Here is a 20,482-nt window from a genome sequence, read left to right on the forward strand (position 1 = left end):
TGCTGAGTCTTCTGAAGCAGTCAAAGCAGTGGTGCCTGATGGCCCCTGCCTGGGAGGGGCTGAAACTATTGTCTCTTCTCACTTCACAGCCAATATCTGGCTCAGTGTTTGGTTGTGTTCCCCTCTGCACTTGGGGCAGAGGACTCTCACAGTCATCCTATTCTAAAACCACCCCCCAAGTAAGAATTGGGTGCCTGCTGCTTCTTCCCTTGAAGGCAGGAGATGGCAATAGGACCACAGAGGAAATTCTCTGAATATGGTTCTGTCTCTTTCCCTTGCTCTTCCCTGAGCATTGCACTGATCTCCCCTCATACCTGGATCCCGAAGCTGCTTTGGGGAGAGAAGTAGGATATGCCTTTCCCTCCCTAATCCTCCATTTTGGGAGTTCCTCCTTGGGGCCATTTTATCTTCAGCACTCCTCAGCAGCTTGTGTTCTGCCATACATGTCTGTGGATTTGCGTCCCTGTGTCTGGTTATGCATGGGTGTGCTCCCTCACTTTTGAAAGAAAGTCTCCCTGGATATAAAATTCTTGGCTGGGAGTTATTTTCTTTCAGCCATTTAAGCATTTATCCCCCTGCCTTGCTTCCATGGTAACTGTTGAGAAATCAGCACTCAGTCTTATTGGGTCTTTCCTTTTTCCCCACAGCTTTCAGAAATCTCCCTGTCCTTTGAATTCAATAGTGTGATCAATATGTGATGGGGTGTATTTTTCTTCATGTTTATCTTGTTTGGTGTTCTCTAGGCTTCTTGGATGTGCATATTCACATCTTTTGCTAAATTTGGGAAGTTTTCTTTCATTATTTCTATGAATATTCCTTCTGCCATTTTCTCTCTTCTCCTTATGGACGCACGTAATGTATTTTTTCATGCAGTCAATGGTGTCCCAGAGAAGTCTTAGTCTATTTTTGCTTTTTATTCTTTTTTCTTTCTGTTCCTCAGCCTGACTCATTTCAGGTTTCTTATCCTCACGTTCACTGATTCTTTCCTAAGCCAGGTCCAGCCAGCTCTTGAATCCTTCCTGGGCATTTTTCATTTCAGTTACTGTGGTCTTTAACTGCAGTAGTTCTGTTTGCTTTCTTCTTAAAATTTTTATCTCTGTACCATGACTCTCGTATTGCTTATTTATTGTTTGCCTGATATCCTTTAGTTCATTCTCTGGATTGTTCTTCATCTCCTTGATCATTTTTAGGATTTTTAAGATTATTTTTTAAAGGTGTTTTTCAGTATGTCCACATTATCAACTTCTTCATTGTTTTTTGTGCTTTTTTATCCTCTTCCTTTGGGTGGGCCATCATTTTGTGTTTTTGTTTGTCTTATACTCTTCTTGGACACTGTACACTTTAATATTTTAAATGTTATCTCTGAGATATATTCTTTAAGATGTATATTTCTTGTTTTTTTTTTAACTAGCTGGTGATAAGACAGATTTTCTTGAGCCTTTAGTCCTCCTATCAGGAAGGTTTGCCCAAGGGAAATGCAGTGTGCAGGGTTTTCCCTGACTTTCTGGGCCTGTGTCTTATACTGAGCTTTTGTTTTTTTTTACTTGTTTTGGATTTCCTCTGTTTACAGGAGTCTGCTTTTTCCCTTTGTTTCCCATGAGACAGTTTTCCCTCTCCTAGGTGTTTGAAGTCTGCATGCCTTTGCCCCAAGTCTCTGCCTCTGTAGTTTCTTATACACTTTTCATTGTCTTAAGCTGCTTTTGCCTGGATGGCAAATTCTGGGAGGACAGCCATGGCAGAGAGGACTTTTCAAAGTTAGTCTTTCCTAGCTGAAACAGGGCCAGGGACCCATGACATAGGTGTAGACCAGCTCCAAAGTGCCCTGGGGAGGGGATTAGGAAGTGTACCAAAAGCTTCTTTGAAGGCTCTCTAAAGCTAAGCTTGCCTTGCCTGCCCTACAATTGCAGCCCTGCCACTAAGTGTCCCAGCAGCATATTTAAATCTCCACAGCTGCCATCTCTGTCCAGGGAGGTTTGAAACAATGGCTGCCATGGCTTTTGCCTAGGGTAGGTTGTAACAGTGGCTGTCACCACTGTCAGGGCAGTTTGAAAAAATTGCTACCGTCAGAGCCATGCCCCCAGCAAGCTGAATTCATTAATCAAAAACCATGATCATTGATTGGCAGTGCCCACTCCTGATCTTGGGGAGGAGGATTTTTATGTCCCTTTCTGTCACCAGTGTGCTAATCAGGGGCTGGACCCCAATGTGACCTGCTGCAAGAGAGGGGGATGGGCACTGGTAGCTGCTGGGCAGTGAGAGCAATTTATTGCTCTTTACTGTAGTTTATTGGCCTCTTCTTCCTGCTCTATTCTGGATCCTATAGAGTGTTCTTCTGACCTCCAGAGTTTCAAAATAGTTGTTTCAGGAAGTTCCTGCCTATTCAGTATTTGTTTTGGTGGAAGGACTGAGTCCTGGTGCTCCCTACTCTGCCATCTTCCCACTGAATTTATTTTTCTCTTTCAATATTCATTTACTGAGTGCTTTCTTAGTGCAGAGTGCTATTATAGCTGGCCAGATGCTCTTCTCTCCTCTATACTCAGTCCCCAGCTTTAGGAGAGCCTGTATTTCCTTGGTACTGCCCCTAGTCCAACAGCCACCATAGACAGCAAGCAACAGAAGCTGCATTAGTATCATTGTACAGTGAAGAATCTTCAAGTTCTGCTTGGTTCCCTGTGCCCCCCCCACTTTTCCCCTCCATGATGTCTGTCCTCCAATCAATATATTTCCCACCAATAAACACACACACACACACACAACACACAGGCATGTACTACAAGTGTAGTTTTTCCTATATCCTCTGCAGCCTCCCACACTGACTGAGAACACATCTCCTCTTTCACAGATATCACTCCTACCCATAGGGTATACATCTTACCCCAACATACACTACATATCTTGAGCACAAAGTATATGCCATTCCTGCATCACATGCACACAGAGATACCATGAAAGCTTTTTGTATATTGCAAAATGCTGTATATATGTTACATAATACTGTTTTTAGGATCCTGCCATATACACATACATACATAAACAACATGATCTGTCACCCTCCATGCATATCAAACATACTGTGAGCATGTCACATGAGACATGTATAATTTCTTAGTTACTCTTGTCTCAAAATCTTTGTGGAAGCTTTCCAACAATTGGCAGGAAACTTTATAATCCTATTTAATTACTCCCTCTCCCTCAATCTAAAGTAGCTACATTCATTTACAAATCTGTTTCTTTGTGCTTTACACCCTAATTAATTCCAGAAAGTATTTGATATACTTTAGGAAAAAAAAAAATACAGTATGTACCAGGTAGAATAAGCTTCGGCTCTACAAAGCTTAGTTACTCTTGCCTCAAAATCTTTGCTTGGTTAAGTATTATGGAAATTCTGTGTAGGAGGAGATCACATCTCATCTAGGAAGTGCTTCAAGAATGGGACAGTATCTTGAGGTAAGTCTTAAAGCATGGTTAGAATTTCAATATGTATAGATGGGAGATGGTAAGCAGAATGTTCCAGGGAGATGAGTTTGGAGGGAGGAATGCATGGAGATACTCAAGGAATAGCAGCTTATCCAGTTTGGCTACAGGGGTATAAATTTTAAGAGGAATGGGAAAAGATATGACTTTTAGAAAGATGAAATGGGGCGAGATCAAGAAAGTCCTTTAAGGTGAGGCCAAGGATTTTGAACTTCATTATGGTAGTGATGGGGAACCATTTATGTCTGTATATCAGCTTTCAACTGCAAATAAATAGAAAAAATCTGATTCACATAGACTTAAACAGTTAAGGAATCTATTTTCTCACATAATACAAAATCTAGAGGTGAGGCAAGCTCTAGTTATAGTATTTCAAGGCTCTGGTTCTGCTTCTGTATGATTTTCTGTACTTTGCCCCTCAGTGATTGCAGTCATACTCAGGATGGTAATAAGATAGCTTCCCCAGCTCTAGGCAACATATCTAGAAATCATAACATAGAGAGGCAGCAAAAGACTACCTCCTCCAGTGTGGTCTTTTTGAGAGCAACAAAATCTTTCTCACATCCTCTATAGCAGCCCTCCCTCAAGCCTCATTGCCTAGAACTAGATCCCATGCCCTCCTCAAAAGCAATCACTGGCAAGGGGAATGAGACAACTATGGTTGGCTTGTACTAATTAGTTTTCATCTATCAGAGCCAGGGGTGTGGTTGGCTTCCTCTGAAGCATATGTTTTGTGGAAGAGAGGAGAATACATGAATAAAGTCAAGGTTCTGTTAAGAAGGAGGAAGGAATAGTGGAAAATATTGGATAAGCAAACAAATGTGTCACTAGGGATTTTGAACAAGGAATGGAATGATCAGAACTCTGATATATTTTTATAGGATATATGAGAGAGAAAGTAGAAATTGGGAGAGTAGCCAAAAGCTCATTAACATAATAGTACAAACTCAAGTGATGGTGGTCTAATGAAGGAATTGGCAGTAGAAGTGAAGAAGAAGGAGAAGATTTGTGAAACAAGGCAGAAACAGACTTCAGAGTATTTGGTAATTGAAGTCCCAATTTTCCACTGATCTCTGGTAGTGTATCCTAATAAGGACCTCAGGTTCTTTTCTCAAATTTTTTACCCTTATTTTTCTCTTCAGATTCCATCACTTATATTTCATTTGCTGAACCTTGTGCCAGAGACTGCTAGTAGGGATTTAGCATATCCCTGTCTTAATTAGTAACAGAAACCCAATTTTATTCATAGTGGAAATGCATGAAGCTAAATACTAACATTCTCAGACTTTGTTGCAGCCAGGTGTGACCATGTGACTAAGTTCAGGTAATAAGATGTCAAAGGAGTTATTGCTTGAGATTGATGGGAGATGTACCCCTTTTGTTCTTCCTTCCATGATCATTTCTCTTGCATGAAAACTATCTTGGACCATCAAGGGACCCCAGAGAGGCAAGCCATGTGATAGGATGGAAGAACAGAAAGATAGGAGCCTGAGTCTCTGGTCACCATCATACTATCATGCCAGCCCCAGGTAGACTTCCTTTAGACTTCTTTTATATAGAGAGAAATAACCTTTATCTTGTTAGGCCACTGATATTTGGATTTTTCTATTATATGTAGAGCCAAAGCTTATTCTACGTGGTACATACTGTATGTTTTTTTTCTAAAGTATATCAAATACTTTCTGGAATTAATTAGGGTGTAAACCATAAAGACAAAGATTTGTAAATGAATGTAGCTACTTTAGATTGAGGGAGAGGGAGTAATTAAATAGGATTATAAAGTTTCCTGCCAGTTGTTGGAAAGCTTCCACATGATAGGAAAAATATGTAATGCAACTTGCAGTAGGGGTGTGTGTGTGGGTATGGGTATCTTTCCATAGTCTAAGATTGCAATATGGAACACTGTGATATGATTGGAACAAGTACAGAAGAGGAGTCAGGAGTCTCAGGAAACAGTACTGCTTGTTACCAAAACCAAGCTGTATGATATAGGGCTAGTCCCTCAATCTCCCAAAGGCCTCATCTGTAAAAGGAAACAATCTTTTTCTACCTCACATGTTTTCAAAATTTATTCCTATAAATCTGGGGCACCATTTTTTCTCTACAAATCTATAAAGTGAGGGTAACTATTAAAATGTTAACTCTTGGCTGGATGGGGCTCTCTCTGGAGTGTAATTATGATGGACTAAGTGTGATCAATTCAAAAGCCATGAGGGTGGAAATACAGACAGAGGTTTGGTAGGTGATGAAATGCTTCTGACTTCCTTGCTATGTGCCTCTTATAAGTTCTAATCACTCCCCTCCAACCTTCTTCATTTTGGTTGACCTTCTTTCCTGTAAAGATGCCAGCAAGAGGCTCTACTTTCTGGGATCAGTGACCCCATGCTGCCTGCTGGTATGCCTGCCTTTTGCTGCTAGAGAGAAAGCCCCCTGTCTAAAACTCTCAGCCTCTGTTGGAAAACATTGTGGTATTTATTCTATTGTCACCCGTGTCCTATGTATTGGTGTCATAGGGCATTTGAGCCAAAGGTGTGACCAGAAGGTATGGTATCATGGGGCTCTATTTTTGTGACCCCTCAACTATAATATCTCTTCATTGGTAGTGTTATATGCTGATGGTGTGCTAGCAGCCTGTTGTGGCTAAGAGGCCTAAAGCTTAGCATGGTGAAACTGGAAAGATTTATAGCAGCCTAGAGGAAAAAGATCTTTGAGTAGAATTCTCCCATTAGAATTTGTGTAAGGGGATTGTTGTTACCATCAGAAAACATGTTCTTAAATAGGTCAACTGATCCCACATCCAACAGATAAGCAAGTGGTTAGAAGGTGAGTTTATTGAAGATGAATCAACAAGGAACAGGAGGGAAAAAAACTTTCCAAGACCAGTTCAGAGTGAGAAGAGTTGTTTGGGCTTTTATAACCCCAAACAGAAAAAGAAATGCCCAGGATCCAGAAGAAAGCAGAAGAAAAAAAAATAGAGGTGAAAAAGCAGTTTGGTCAGAGTCTCTTATTCTCTTGAAGTCCTCCACTCATTCAGTCTTGTTTTTCAAGGAGTAGAATGCACTGTTTATCAGACCATATGGTGATATCCCTTGAATCCTCCTGCAGGCAATGCTGGGAGAGTTCCTGGGAACAGAGGGTAAGTTTTTTTGTTGTTGAGATTAGATAAACAGCAAGCTATTTCAACAAGGGCTTTTTATGCTTAGAATAACTCAAGGCTGCTTGAGTGAAATTATAATAAATGTTGTGGGTTTTTTTTGGCTACTGAAGTCTATACAAAGCATTTCCCAGCTAAAGAATTACATCAAGTAATTTTTTCTACTTATCCAGCTATCACTGTGCCTCATGAATACAGCACCGGTAGTAGGAATCATACAAATCTGGCTTTTGTGTCATTCCATGTGTGTGACCGTTCCATAGCTCCACAACTACACTAAAAGCTTCCCAAGGGCTAAGACTTATCTATCATCTTTGCCAGCCCTCAAGAAAACTGGAAGAAAGCTGAAATAAAGCAAGCCTCAAGTGTTTCAACATCAACTTTCTGAGGCTCTTTTCATATCTATCTGCACTTCCTAATAAAAAGGCAAGTGCATCTGTACAGGTAGTTCCTCAGCACAGCCATGAACAGCCACATTGTGATCTCAAAACATCCCACATTTGCCTGAGGAAGGACTGTTGTATGGCCAAAGTCAAGACCAGACTTATAAGAATACTGTGCATCAGGGTAAACAATACATATGACAAGAACTAAATTATTACAGATTTCTGCCCCCTTGGTGCAAACAAGAGCACAGGTCTATATAAGAGATCAAATACTTTATTCTGTAAAGACCTCTCTTGGGTATCAGGCCTGCATTCAAATTCAACTTGTGTAACTCACTTTTAAAATTTTTTAAATTATAAAATTTCATACATGCTCATTAAAGAAGAATAGAAAAATACAGAATTAATAAAGTAGAAAGTGAAATTCTCCTTTACTTCCACCATCCTACACTCTTCCCTGGTGGTACTATTGTTAATAAATTGGAATGTGTGCTTCCAGGCCTTTTTCTGTTCATTTACATAATCAAATACACATGAATATTTTATTTTTGCTTTCACATTAATGGGATCATAGTATACATACATATGACTTGCTTCTTTCATGGATTTGCCTCATTTTTTAGAGGCCTTCATAGATTACCATTAAATAGATATACCAGGATTTATTTGATAATTCACCTATTGATAGGTAATTGACATAGTTTCCCATTTTTTGCTGTTAGAAATAATGCTGAAATCACTGCTGAAAGCAATTTTTTGGACACGAATCTGCATACATGTTCCAAAAATTTCTGGAAGGCAGATTCTTAGAAGTAGAAATCCTATGTCAAAGGATATGCACATTCTGGCAGATACTTGCAAATCATCCTTCAAAAAATGGGACTGATTTAAACTCCCAGCAAACAGTGCATTGGAGTAACCTATAAAAGCAAATTCTGGCAGGTGTTTGCTAGAATGGTGATGCAAAGACCTAGTTCGCTGGGCCAGCTAGATCCTTGGCAGAGACAAGGTAATCCATTAATCCACTTACAGAGGTCATCAAGTAGTCTATAAAACCAAAAGATGCTGGCATAAAATATCAAGAAAGTACTCAAAAAGAATCAAAGTCAGATCCTTACCATGCTACCAGTGGGCATGAATGTAAAGCACAGGAACAAGAAATGGCTCACCAATGAGTCCTCAGTTTGCCAGTCAGGAATGGAGCAGAAAGGGCCCCAAGAGGCCTGCTTTACCTGGGTGGAGTAAGTGCAGATCTAGAGGCTAAATCCAGTCTCATAAATTTCATCTGAGTCAGGACATCAAAACTGAAAGACCAAAAGTACCAAACAATTAAAGAGATGATTTTATTCAGAATCTTGCCATGGAGAAAACAACTGTTGGTTTTACTGAAGAAGTATCTTAGACGGTCATCTCATTTCCAAGATCTATAGTACTTACAATTTAGAGTTGTCAACCTTCTTATAAAAGATACATTTTGGAAGTCAAAATGAAAGCTTTCAGTGAAGTTTTAGAATGATTGTACAAAAAGTTACTACTTGGAGCCTTGCTTGCAAAATACAGCCAGGAGTACATCTTCCATCTCAACCCTGCATTTTCAGATCAAGATTTCTCTCCAGCCACCTCTCTAGAATGGCCAGATACCCATGGGGGCCAGGACAAGAACCAGCCATGCTTTGCCCACTTGGCTACCTCTTGTGTGGTTCCCAAGTATTTGAAGAGACAGTCCCAGATGGGCACTGCCTGAGAGATTATGCTGCTTCAGTTGACAGTGATCAAAGTGATGATAACCAGAATAGTGTCTAGCAAAACTGAGTTCCACACAAAGGAGAAATACAGTGATATCATTAAAATTCTTTTAAAATCATCCAAAGTGGATTCTAAATTCATCTGTATGTTCCAGAATTCATATAAATTGTTATTTCACATGGCTGCAAAGTGCCTTCATTGCTTCTGTATTTCCAACTGAAAGAGAAGATAACATTAGGTAATTCCTGGATTGCTTTTTGTGAAAAAAATCTTTCTTAGTACTCTGAGAGTGATAAGACAGCATTCTGTCTCTGGACTCTTACAATGGTAATAAAAGAAGTCCTTAAAGATACATGTTCACAAAAAGAAATTCTAAAGCAGTTCCTGGCTCCTTGTGACACTATTTTTGAAGTATTTTACAACTCCTTATTTTCTCAGCATTTTGAAAACTGCCAAGATACTTCTAAAATAATAAACAGCTTGATGAGTTTCCTGGAGTTGCTTGAACTTCTTATAGCCTCCAGACTCTACCTGAAGTTACATTTTACTTGCCAGAGGATTTTAGTTTTGAAACTTCCTTGTGTTAGACATTATTACCTGGTCCATTCAGGCTTTTGCCAAAGGGAAGTTCATCCTATTTGTTAAAAAGTGCCTTCTTTGTAAAGTGGGTGAAGACCTCTTTACTGGGTCTGCCCCTGCCTTAATGCACAATATCATCATTTGGATGGGACATGTTGGCTTCAGATAATACCATTTTGCAAGCTGTGAATTTGGGGTTGTTGGGGACATTGTTATCTGTTTATGGAAAACCTTCCTTCTTTGTGGGAGATGAAGTCCAGCCTGTATTTGAAAGTATCTTTGGTCAAGATCAAGTGATCCTTAGAGCAGTGAGCTTAGTTTTAATTAAATCTTTAGAAATCAAGTCTCAAAATTGTACTTCAGTGAATGAAATGAAGGCTAAACTGCAACTGTGAATGACGTAGGTAAAACAAATTGCTGTTGAGTCACCTCAATTATTTACAGAGATTCATGTCTGAGTTACTGACCTTCTTAAAGCCTCACCTTAATCCCTCTCTGCAATTACAATCCCTGTAAGTGGCTGTCCAGGGTCTTCATAGAACAAGATGATGACATGCTGGAGGCTGCCAAGGCATCCCTGGTCATCTACCTCAAGTTGACCAAAGACTGTTGTGAAGCTACTGAAAGAAGCTTGACCCAAGAAAAATTAAGGTGGAACCATCATACACATAAATGTGGCTATATTACTCACTGTGTTTTCTTATTCTTCTTAAAAATATAGTTATCTAAAGACCTGGGGTTTTCAGGTGGGGCAAGATGGCAGAATGGTGAGGTGTGGGTTTTAGTTACTCCTCCAGGGCAGTAGGTAGAAAGCCAGGAACTGCATGGACTGGAAACTGCAGAGCAATTTGACTTTGGGCATACTTCATACAACACTCACAAATGCATGGAATAGCTGAGATCAGTGAAATCTGTAAGTTCTTGCAGCCAGGGGACCTGTGCCCCTCCCTGCCAGGCACAGTCCTGTGGGAGGAGATGATGCTGCTTCAGTTGACAGGAGGGAGAACTGCAGTTCTGGCTCTCATTGAAAACTCAGACTGCTGATCAAAACTCCAAAGATAGATAGACTGAGACCAGACACCAGAGAATCCGGGAGCATTCAGCCCAGTGGAGAGGAGATAGGGCTAGCAAAAACAGTGAAAAAAAAAAAACCCAAAATAAAAACAGAGATTTTTGGAGTTCTGGTGAACATAAAACAGAGAAGGGCAGGGTGCAAACAGAATCAGGTGCGTATGCAAATCCAGAGGGTGAGGACCCTTGTCTGAAGAGCCAGTTTCTCTGCTTTCTTGATTATTCCTTAATGGCCCTAATCTCGTCTCTTAGCATTCCAATAGCCCATTAGATCTGCAAGGAGGGCCCTTGTTCTTTTTTTCTTTAAATCTTTTTCTCTTTTTCTAAAATAATTGCTCTAAGAAGCCCATTACAGAAAGCCTCAAAGGCTTGCAATTTGGGCCCAGGCAAGAGCAGAACTAAGATAGCTCTGAGAGACAAAGCAATAAGTCTAGTGACTGACAAAATTCACTAAGCACCATAACTTCCCAAGAAAAGGGGGGTGTCCCCTTACAGACATCTTCCTGGTGGGCTGGGAACACTCCTGCCCAGCACCGGTGCCACAGCCCAGAGCTGCCCCAAACAACCCAGTGTGACAGGAAGTGTTTCCAACAGCACACACACATGCCACAATATATGGGATGGACAGTAGCCTTTTGCCCACCTGCAGCTAATTGTCCCAGAGCTGGGAAGGCAGAGCTGTGTGAAAAGGGGGAAATTAACACACCTCATTCAGCCATCCTTTCAGCCGGCTGGGAATGCCCCTACATGGCCCTGTGGCCCAGAACTTCCCTTGGTGGATAGTGCTCACCTGTGATGTAGCACAGTCTTCCCTCAGCAGAGGCCCTAGGAGGGCACAGCTTGGAAGAGGGACCAACTCACAAGTCCCAGGAACCATACACCAATACCAAGGAATTGTGGGTCAGTGGCAGAGACAAACTGTGGTGAGACTGAACTGAAGGATTAGACTATTGCAACAGCTTTAAATCTCCAGGAACACTGGGGAGATTTGATTATTAAAGCTGCCCACTCTCCCTAACTGCTCAGGCACACATCCCACATTCAGGGTGGGCAGCATCAACTACACATGCAAACTTGGTGTACCAATTGGACCCCAACAAGATTCACATCCTGACTCACCACAAAGACAAAGATAGTGAGAACTGGCTTGATGGAAATAGGAGGCTCATGGATGGCACCTGATGGTTAAAGTGTACTCCACCAAGCTGTAGATCTGAAAATTAGAGATAAGTGTTTGAATTAGTCTACATATCCTAAAAGAACTCTATTAAGTTAAGCAAATGCCAAGAGGCCAAAAACAACAGAAAATTTTAAAGCATATGTAAAAACCAGACAATATCAATAACCCAAACCCAAACACCCAAATCAAAAGATCAGAGGAGATACAGTACTTGGAGCAAGTAATCAAAGAACTGAAGATAGACAATGAGCGAATGGCACAGGATATAAAGGAAATGAAGGGAACCCTAGAAGAGCATAAAGAAGAAATTGCAAGAGTAAATAAAAATAGATGATCTTATGGAAATAAAAGAAACTGTTGACCAACTTAAAAAGATTCTGGATAATCATAGTACAAGACTAGAGGAAGCTTAACAGTGAATCAGTGACCTCATGAATCAGTGACCTCAAGGATGACAGAACAGAAAATGAAAGAACAAAAGAAAGAATGGGGAAAAAATTGAAAAAATCAAAATGGACCTCAGGGATATGATAGATAATATAAAATGTACAAATATAAGAGTCATTGGTGTTCAGAAGGGAAAGAGAAGGGTAAGGGTCTAGGAAGAATATTAAAAAAAATTGTTGTGGAAAACTTCCCAAATCTTCTAAACACCATAAATACACAAATCATAAATGCCAAGTAAACTCCAAATAGAATAAATCCAAATAAACCCACTCTCAGACATATTCTGATCAGATTGTCAAATACTGAAGAGAAGGAGCAAGTTCTGAAAGCAGCAAGAGAAAAGCAATTCACCACTTACAAAGGAAACAGCATAAGACTAAGTACTACTCAGCAGCCACCAAGGAAATGAGAAGGCAGTGGCATGACATATTTAAAACTCTGAGAGAGAAAAATTGCCAACCAAGAATTCTATATCCTGCAAAGCTCTCCTTCAAATTTGAGGGAGAGCTTAAATTTTTCACAAACAAATGCTGCAAGAATTTGCTAACAAGAGACCTGCCCTGCTTGAGATACTAAAGTGACCCCTACCAACAGAGAAACAAAGAAAGGAGAGAGATATGGGGAAAGGTTCAGTACTAAAGAGATTAAGTATGGGTACATTAAAGGACATTAAGAGAGAGGGAAAAATATATCTGACAAACATAAACAAAAGGATAGGATGGCTGATTCAAGAAATGCCTTCCCATTAATAACATTGAATATAAATGAATTAAACTCCCCAATTAAAAGATATAGATTTGCAGAATGGATCAAAAAATATGAACCATCAATATGTTGCATGCAAGAGACTCATCATAGACACAAGGACACAAAGAAATTGCAAGTGAAAGGATTGTAAAAAAATATTTCATGCAAGCTACAGCTAAAAGAAAGCAGGAATAGCAATATTAATTTCAGATAAAATAGACTTTAAATACAAGGATGTTATGAGAGACAAAGAAGGCCACTGCATACTAATAAAAGGGGCAGTTCAACAAGAAGCAATAACAAGCATAAATGTTTATGCACCCAATCAAGGTGCCACAAAATACATGAGACAAACACTAGCAAAACTAAAGAAGAAATTGATGTTTCCACAATAATTGTGGGAGACTTCAACACATCACTCTTTCCTATAGATAAATCAACCAGACAGAAAACCAATAAGGAAATTGAAAACCTGAGCAGTCTGATAAATGAAATGGATTTAACAGACATATATAGAACATTACATCCCAAATCATGAGGATACACATTCTTCTCTAGAGCTCATGGAACTTTCTGCAGAATAGGTCATATGCTGGGCCATAAAACAAGCCTCAATAAATTTAAAAAAATTGAAATTATTCACAGCACATTTTCTGACAACAATGGAATACAATTAGAAGTCAATAACCATCAGAGACTAAGAAAATTCACAAATATCTGGAGGTTAAACAACATGCTCCTAAACAATCAGTGAATTTAAGAAGAAATAGCAACAGAAGTTGCTAAATATATAGAGATAAATGAAAATGAGAACACAACATATCAAAAGCTATGGGCTGCAGCAAAATCGGTACTGAGAGGGAAATTTATAGCACTGAATGCATACGTCAAAAAGGAAGAAAGAGCTAAAATCAAACAACTAATGGAGCAACTGAAGAAACTAGAAAAAGAATAGCAAACCATTACTAAACTAAGTAGAAGGAAATAAATAACAAGCATTATAGCAGAAATAAATGACATAGAGAACAGAAAAAGACAGAGAGAATAAATAACACCAAAAGTTGGTTCTTTGAGAACATCAACAAGATTAACAAGTCACTAGGTAGACTGACAAAATCCAAAAGAGAGAAGACCCAAATAAACAAAATAATGAATGAGAAAGGTGTCATTACTGTGGATCCCCCCAAAATTTAAAAAAAATTGTAAGAGGATACTATGAACAACTGTATGCCAACAAACTGGATAATGTAGAGAAAATGGACAATTTCCTGGAAACATATGAACCACCTAGACTGACCAGAGAAGAAATAGAAGACCTCAACCAACCAATCATAAGCAAAGAAATCCAAACAGTCAACAAAAAGCATCCCACAAATAAATGCCCAGGGCCAGATGGCTTCACAGGGGAATTCTACCAAAGTTTCCAAAAAGAACTGACACTAACCTTACTTAAACTCTTTCAAAATATTGAAGAAAATGGAACTCTACTTAACACATTTTATGAAGGTAACATCAATCTAATACCAAAACGAGGCAAAGATGCCACAGAAGATGAAAATTACAGGCCAATTCCCATAATGAATATAGATGCAAGAATTCTCAACAAAATACTTGCAAATCAAATCCAAAGACACTAAAAATACAATATAACATGACCAAGTGAGGTTCATCCCAGGCATGCAAGGATATTTCAACATAAGAAAATCAATCAATGTTGTAGAACACGTTAACAAATCAAAAGAGAAAAATCAAATGATCATCTGAATAGATGCTGGAAAAGCTTTTGACAAAATCCACATCCCTTTTTGATAAAAACATTTCAAAAGGTAGGAATTGAAGGAAACTTCCTCAATATGATAAAGAGCATATATGAAAAACCCACAGCCAGCATAGTACTCAATGGCAGGAGACTGAAAGCCTTCTTTCTAAGATCAGAAATGAGACAAGGTTTCCCGCTGTCACCACTGTTATTCAACATTGTGCTAGAAGTGCTAGCCAGGGCAATCTGGCAAGACAAAGAAATAAAAGGCATCCAAATTGGAAAGGAAGTAGTAAAACTGTCATTATGTGTAGACAATATAATCTTATATCTGGAAAACCCTGAGAAATTGATGAAACAGCTACTAGAGCTAATAAACAAATTTAGCAAAGTAGCAGGATACAAGATTAATGCATATAATTAAGTAACGTTTCTATATGCTAGAAATGAACAAAGAGAAGAGACTCTCAAGAGAAAGATACCATTTTCAATAGCAACTAAAAAAATCAAGTACCTAGGAATAAACTTAACCAAAGATGTAAAAGGCCTATAGAAAGAAAACTACATAACTCTATTAAAAGAAATAGAAGAGGACCTTAAAAGATGGAAAAATATTCCATGTTCATGGATAGGAAGGCTAAATGTCATTAAGATGTCAATTCTACCCAAAGACTTCTGTAGATTCAGTGCAATCCCAATGGAAATTCCAACAGCCTACTTTGCAGACTTGGAAAAGCTAGTGATCAAATTTATTCAGAAAGGGAAGATTCCTTGAATTGTTAAAAACGCTCTATAAAAGAAAAAATGAAGTGGGAGGACTTACAGTTCCTGACTTTGAAGCTTATTATAAAGCCACAGTAGTCAAAACAGCATGGTACTGGCACAAAGATAGACATATTGATCAATGGAATCGAATTGAGAATTCAAAGATAACCCCCCAGATCTACAGCCAATTGATTTTTGATAAGGCCCCCAAAGCCACTGAACTGGGACATAACAGTCTTTTCAACCAATGGGGCTTGGAGGGTTGGATATCCATATAAAAAAAATGAAAAGCGACCCCTACCTCAAACTCTACACAAAAAATGACTCAAAGTGGGTCAAGAATCTCAATATAAAAGACAGTACCATAAAACTCCTAGAAGATAATGTAGGGAAACCTCTTCAAGACCTCGTATTAGGCGGCTACTTCCTAGACCTTACACCCAAAGCACAAGTAACAAAAGGAAAAATAGATACATGGGAACTCCTCAAGCCTAGAAGCTTCTGTACATCAAAGGAACTTGTTGAAAGGCAAAGAGGCAGCCAACCCATAGGGAAAAATTTTTGGAAACCATGTATCTGACAGACTGATATCTTGCATGTATAAAGAAACCCTTCAACTCAATGACAATTGTACAGACAGCTCAATTATAAAATGAGCAAAAGATATGAAAAGAGAATTCTCTGAAGAGGAAATACAAATGGCCAAGAAACACAAGAAAAAATGTTCAGCTTCACTAGCTATTAGGGAGGTGCAAATTAAGACCACAATGAAATACCATCTCACACCAATTAGAATGGCTGCTATTATACAAACAGGAAACTACAAATGCTTCAGAGGATGTGGAGAAATTGGAACTCTTCGTCATTGTTGGTGGGACTATATAAGGGTTCAGTCCCTCTGGAAGTCAGTCTGGCAGTTCCTTAGAAAACTAGATATAGATTTACACTTCCATCCAGCAATTGCAGTTCTCAGTATATACCCGGAAGTTCTGGAAGCAGTGACATGAACAGGTATCTGCACGCCAATGTTCATAGCAGCATTATTCACAATTGCCAAGAGATGGAAACAACCCAAATGTCCTTCAACAGATGAGTGGATAAATAAAATGTGGTATATACCCACGATGGTATACTACACGGCAGTAAGAAAGAATGATGTTGTGAAACATATGACAACATGGATGAACTTTGAAGACATAATGCTGAGCGAAATAAGCCAGGCACAAAAAGAGAAATATTATGTGCTCCTACTAATGTGAACATTGAAAAATGTATAATAAGTGGTTTATAATGTAGAATGTAGGGGAACTAGTGAGAGAGAGCAATTAATGAAGGGGGAACCATAACCCAATAAGAACAGATAAGCTATCATGGGTAAATTTAACATTCTGGGAATGCCTACAGATGACTATCATTTGGTAATTTCTGGTGGGTATGGTAGAAACAAGTTCACAGAAATGTTGCTATATTAGGTTATTTTCTTTGGGTTGAGTAGGAACATGTTGGAAGTAAAGTAGTTATTTTAGGTTAGTTGTCTTTTTCTTACTCCCTTGTTGTGGTTTGTTTGAAATGTTTTTTTATTCTATGTTTTTATTTATTTTTTTGATATAGTTAATTTTGAAAGGAAAACTAATTTCAGAAAAACAATGAAAAAATATGCAGAACCCCCGTGAGGAACTGGTGGAGAATGCAGGGGTATTGGGCTTTCCCACCCTGATGGTTGCTGATGTTCTCACAGACATAGGGGACTGGTGGTTTGATGGGCTGAGCCCTCTACCACAGGACCTGCCCTTGGGAAGGCTGCTGGTGCAAAGGAGAGTCTAGGCCTCCCTATAACTGTGCCTAAGAGCCTCCTCCCAAATGCCTCTCTGTTGCTCAGATGTGGCTCTCTCTCTCTAGCTAAGCCAACTTGGCAGGTGAAATCACTGCCCTACCCCCTACGGGGGATCTGACACCCAGGGCAAGTAAATCTCCCTGGCAATGTGGAATATGACTCCCAGGGAGGAATCTAGACCAGGCATCGTGGGATGGAGAACATCTTCTTGACCAAAAGGGGGATGTGAAAGAAATGAAATAAGCTTCAGTGGCTGAGCAATTCCAAAATGGGCTGAGAGGTCACTCTGGTGGGCACTCTTCTGCAAAATATAGACAACCCTTTTTAGGTTCTAATGAATTGGAATACCTAGCAGTAAATACCTGAAGCTATCAAACTACAACCCAGAACCCTTGATTCTTGAAGATGATTGTATCAAAATGTAGCTTATGAGGGTTCACAATGTGATTGGGTAAGTCATATGAACCACACTCCCCTTTGTCCAGATGGATGAGTAGAAAAATGGGGGCAAAAAAAAAAGGCATCCAGTGTTCTTTTTTACTCTAATTGTTCTTTTTCACTTTAATTTTTATGCTTATTATTTTTGTGAGTGTGGTAATGAAAATGTTCAAAAATTAATTTTGGTGATGAACACACAACTCTGTAATGGTACTGTGCGCAACTGAATGTACGCTTTGTATTCTGCATATATATCCTTTTATACTATCCCAGTTGCTTTGGCTTGACTGCCTTATCAAATATAAATTGTCTTTAGATGCAAGGATCTATTTATGAACACTCAATTCAACTCCATTGGTCAGTATTTCTGTCCTTATGCCAGTACCATGCTGTTTTGACCACTATAGCTTTGTAATATATTTCAAAATCAGGTAGTGTGAGACCTCCCACTTCATTCCTCTTTCTCAAGATATTTTTGGATATTCAGGGCACGTTGCCCTTCCAAAGAAATTTGGTTGTTGCTTTCTCTATTTCTGCAAAGTAAGTTGGGATTTTAATTGGTATTGCATTGAAACTATAAATCAGTTTTGGTAGAATTGACATTTTAACTATATTTACTCTTCCAATCCATGAACACTGTATGTTCTTCCATTTTTTAAGGTCCTGTTTGATTTATTTTAACAAGTTCTTTTAGTTTTCTCTGTATAGGTCTTTTGTGGTCTTGGTTGAGTTTATTCCTAAATACTTAATTCTTTTTGTTGCTGCTGTAAATGGAATTTTTTTTCTTGATTTCCTCCTCCTGTTGCACATTACCTGTGTTTAGGAACACTGCAAATTTTTGTGTGCTGATCTTCTAGCCTGCCACTGTGCTGTATTCATTGATTAGTTCTAGTAGCTTTGCTGTAGACTTTTCTGGATTTTCTACATGTAGAATCATGTCATCTCCAAACAGTGAAAATTTTACTTCTTTCTCTGCAATTTAGATGCCTTTTATTTCTTTTTCTTGCCTAATTGCTCTAGTTAGAACTTCCAGCACAGTGTTGAATAACAATGGTGACAGTGGGCATCCCTGTCTTGTTCCTGATCTTAGAGGAAAAGTTTTCAGTCTTTCCCCATTGAGTATGATATTAGCTGTGTGTTTTTCATATATTGCCTTTATCATATTGAGAAATTTCCCATTTATTCCTATCATTTGAAGTGTTTTCATCAAGAAAGGATGTTAAATTTTGTCAAATGCCTTTTCTGCATCAATTGTGTTGCGCACATTGTTCTTCTGCTTTCATTTATTGATGTGGTGTATTACATTGTTTGATTTTCTTGTGTTGAACCAACCTTGCATACCTGGAATAAATCCCACCTTGTGGTGTATAATTCTTTTAATGTGCTGCTGGATTCAATTTGTGATTATTTTGTTGAGGATTTTTGCATCTGTATTCATTAAAGAGATTGGTCTATTATTTTCTTTTTTTCATATTATCTTTGTCTGACTTTGGTATTAGGGTGATTTTGGCTTCATAGAAAGTTAGGTAGCTTTCCATCCTCTTTGATTTGTTTTTGAAGAGTTTGAGCAGTATTGGTACTAATTCTTTCTTAAATGCTTGGTAGAATTCACGTGTGAAGCCATCTGGTCCTGGATTTTTCTTTTTTGGAAACTTTTTAATGACTGACTCAATCTCTTTACTTGTGTTTGGTTTATTGAGGTCGTCTTTCTTTTAGAGTCAGTGTTGGTTGTTCATATTTTTCTAGGAAGTTTTCCATTTTGTTTAAGTTGTCTAATTTATTAGCATATAGTTACTTTTAGTATCTTCTCATTATCTCCTTTATTTCTGTGGGGTCATTAGTTTGTTCTCCTTTTCCATTTCTGATTGTATTTATTTGCATCAGCTCTCTTTTTATTTTCTTAGCCTACCTAAGCATCCATCAATTTTATTTATTTTTCTCAAAGAACCAACCTCTGGTTTTGTTGGTTCTCTGTTTTGTTTTGCTGTTATCAATTTCATTTATTTCTTCTCTAATCTTTTTTATTTATTTCATTCTGTTTGCTTTAGCTTTAGTTTGCTGTTTTTTCTCTAATTTCTCGAGATGAACAGTTAATCCTTGATTTTTTTCTCTCTCTTCTCTTGTAATATATGTTATTTTGGGCAATAAATTTCCCTCTCAGCACTGCCTTTGCTGCATCCCATAAGTTTTGACTTGTGTTTTCATTGTCATTTGCCTCAAGGTGTTTACTAATTCCTCTTATTTCTTCCTTTACCCTGTGGTTCTCTAAGAGTGTGTTCTTTAGCTTCCATGTATTTGTGAATTTTATGACATTTTGCATGTTATTTCCAACTTCATTCCATTATGTTCTGAGAAAGTGTTTTGAATAATATCCATATTTTTAAATTTGTTGAGACTTGCTTTGTGACCCAACATGTGGTCTATCCTAGAGAATGTTCCATGTGCACTTGAGAATAATGTGTATCCTGCTATTTTGGGGTATAGTGTACTATAAATATCTGTCAAGTCTAGTTCTTTTATTGTACAATTCAACATCTCTATTTCCTTTTTGATCCTCTGTCTAGATCATCTATCCATTGATGAGAGCACTGTGTTGAAGTCTCCAAATAATATTGTAGAGATATTTAGTTCTTTCAGTATTCTCAGTGTTTGCCTCTTGTATTTTGGATCACTCTGGCTTGGTGCAGAAATATTTATGATTGTTATGTTTTCTTGATGAATTGACCCTCTGATTTATATATAGTGTCCTTTGTCTCTTTTAATTGTTTTATTGTTGAAGTCTAATTAGTCTGATATTGATATAGATACTCCTGCTTTTTCCTGGTTGTTGTTTGCATGAAATATCCTTTTCCAACCTTTCACTTTCAGCCTATTTTTTTCTTTGTGTCTAAAGTGAATTTCC

The 20,482-nt window shown here is 38.4% G+C and overlaps 1 protein-coding gene and 1 pseudogene across 6 annotated transcripts in view; both read left to right on the forward strand.

The window, feature by feature from the left end:
- The window catches only part of KLF8 (Kruppel like factor 8), a 575,849-nt gene that overhangs the window by 191,756 nt on the left and 363,611 nt on the right, over positions 1 to 20,482 (forward strand). The gene's annotated exons all lie outside the window — the stretch shown is intronic.
- On the forward strand, positions 5,253 to 9,972 carry LOC119522725 (annotated as a pseudogene).

Source organism: Choloepus didactylus, chromosome X (assembly GCF_015220235.1).
Source record: "Choloepus didactylus isolate mChoDid1 chromosome X, mChoDid1.pri, whole genome shotgun sequence".
Lineage (NCBI taxonomy): Eukaryota > Metazoa > Chordata > Mammalia > Pilosa > Megalonychidae > Choloepus > Choloepus didactylus.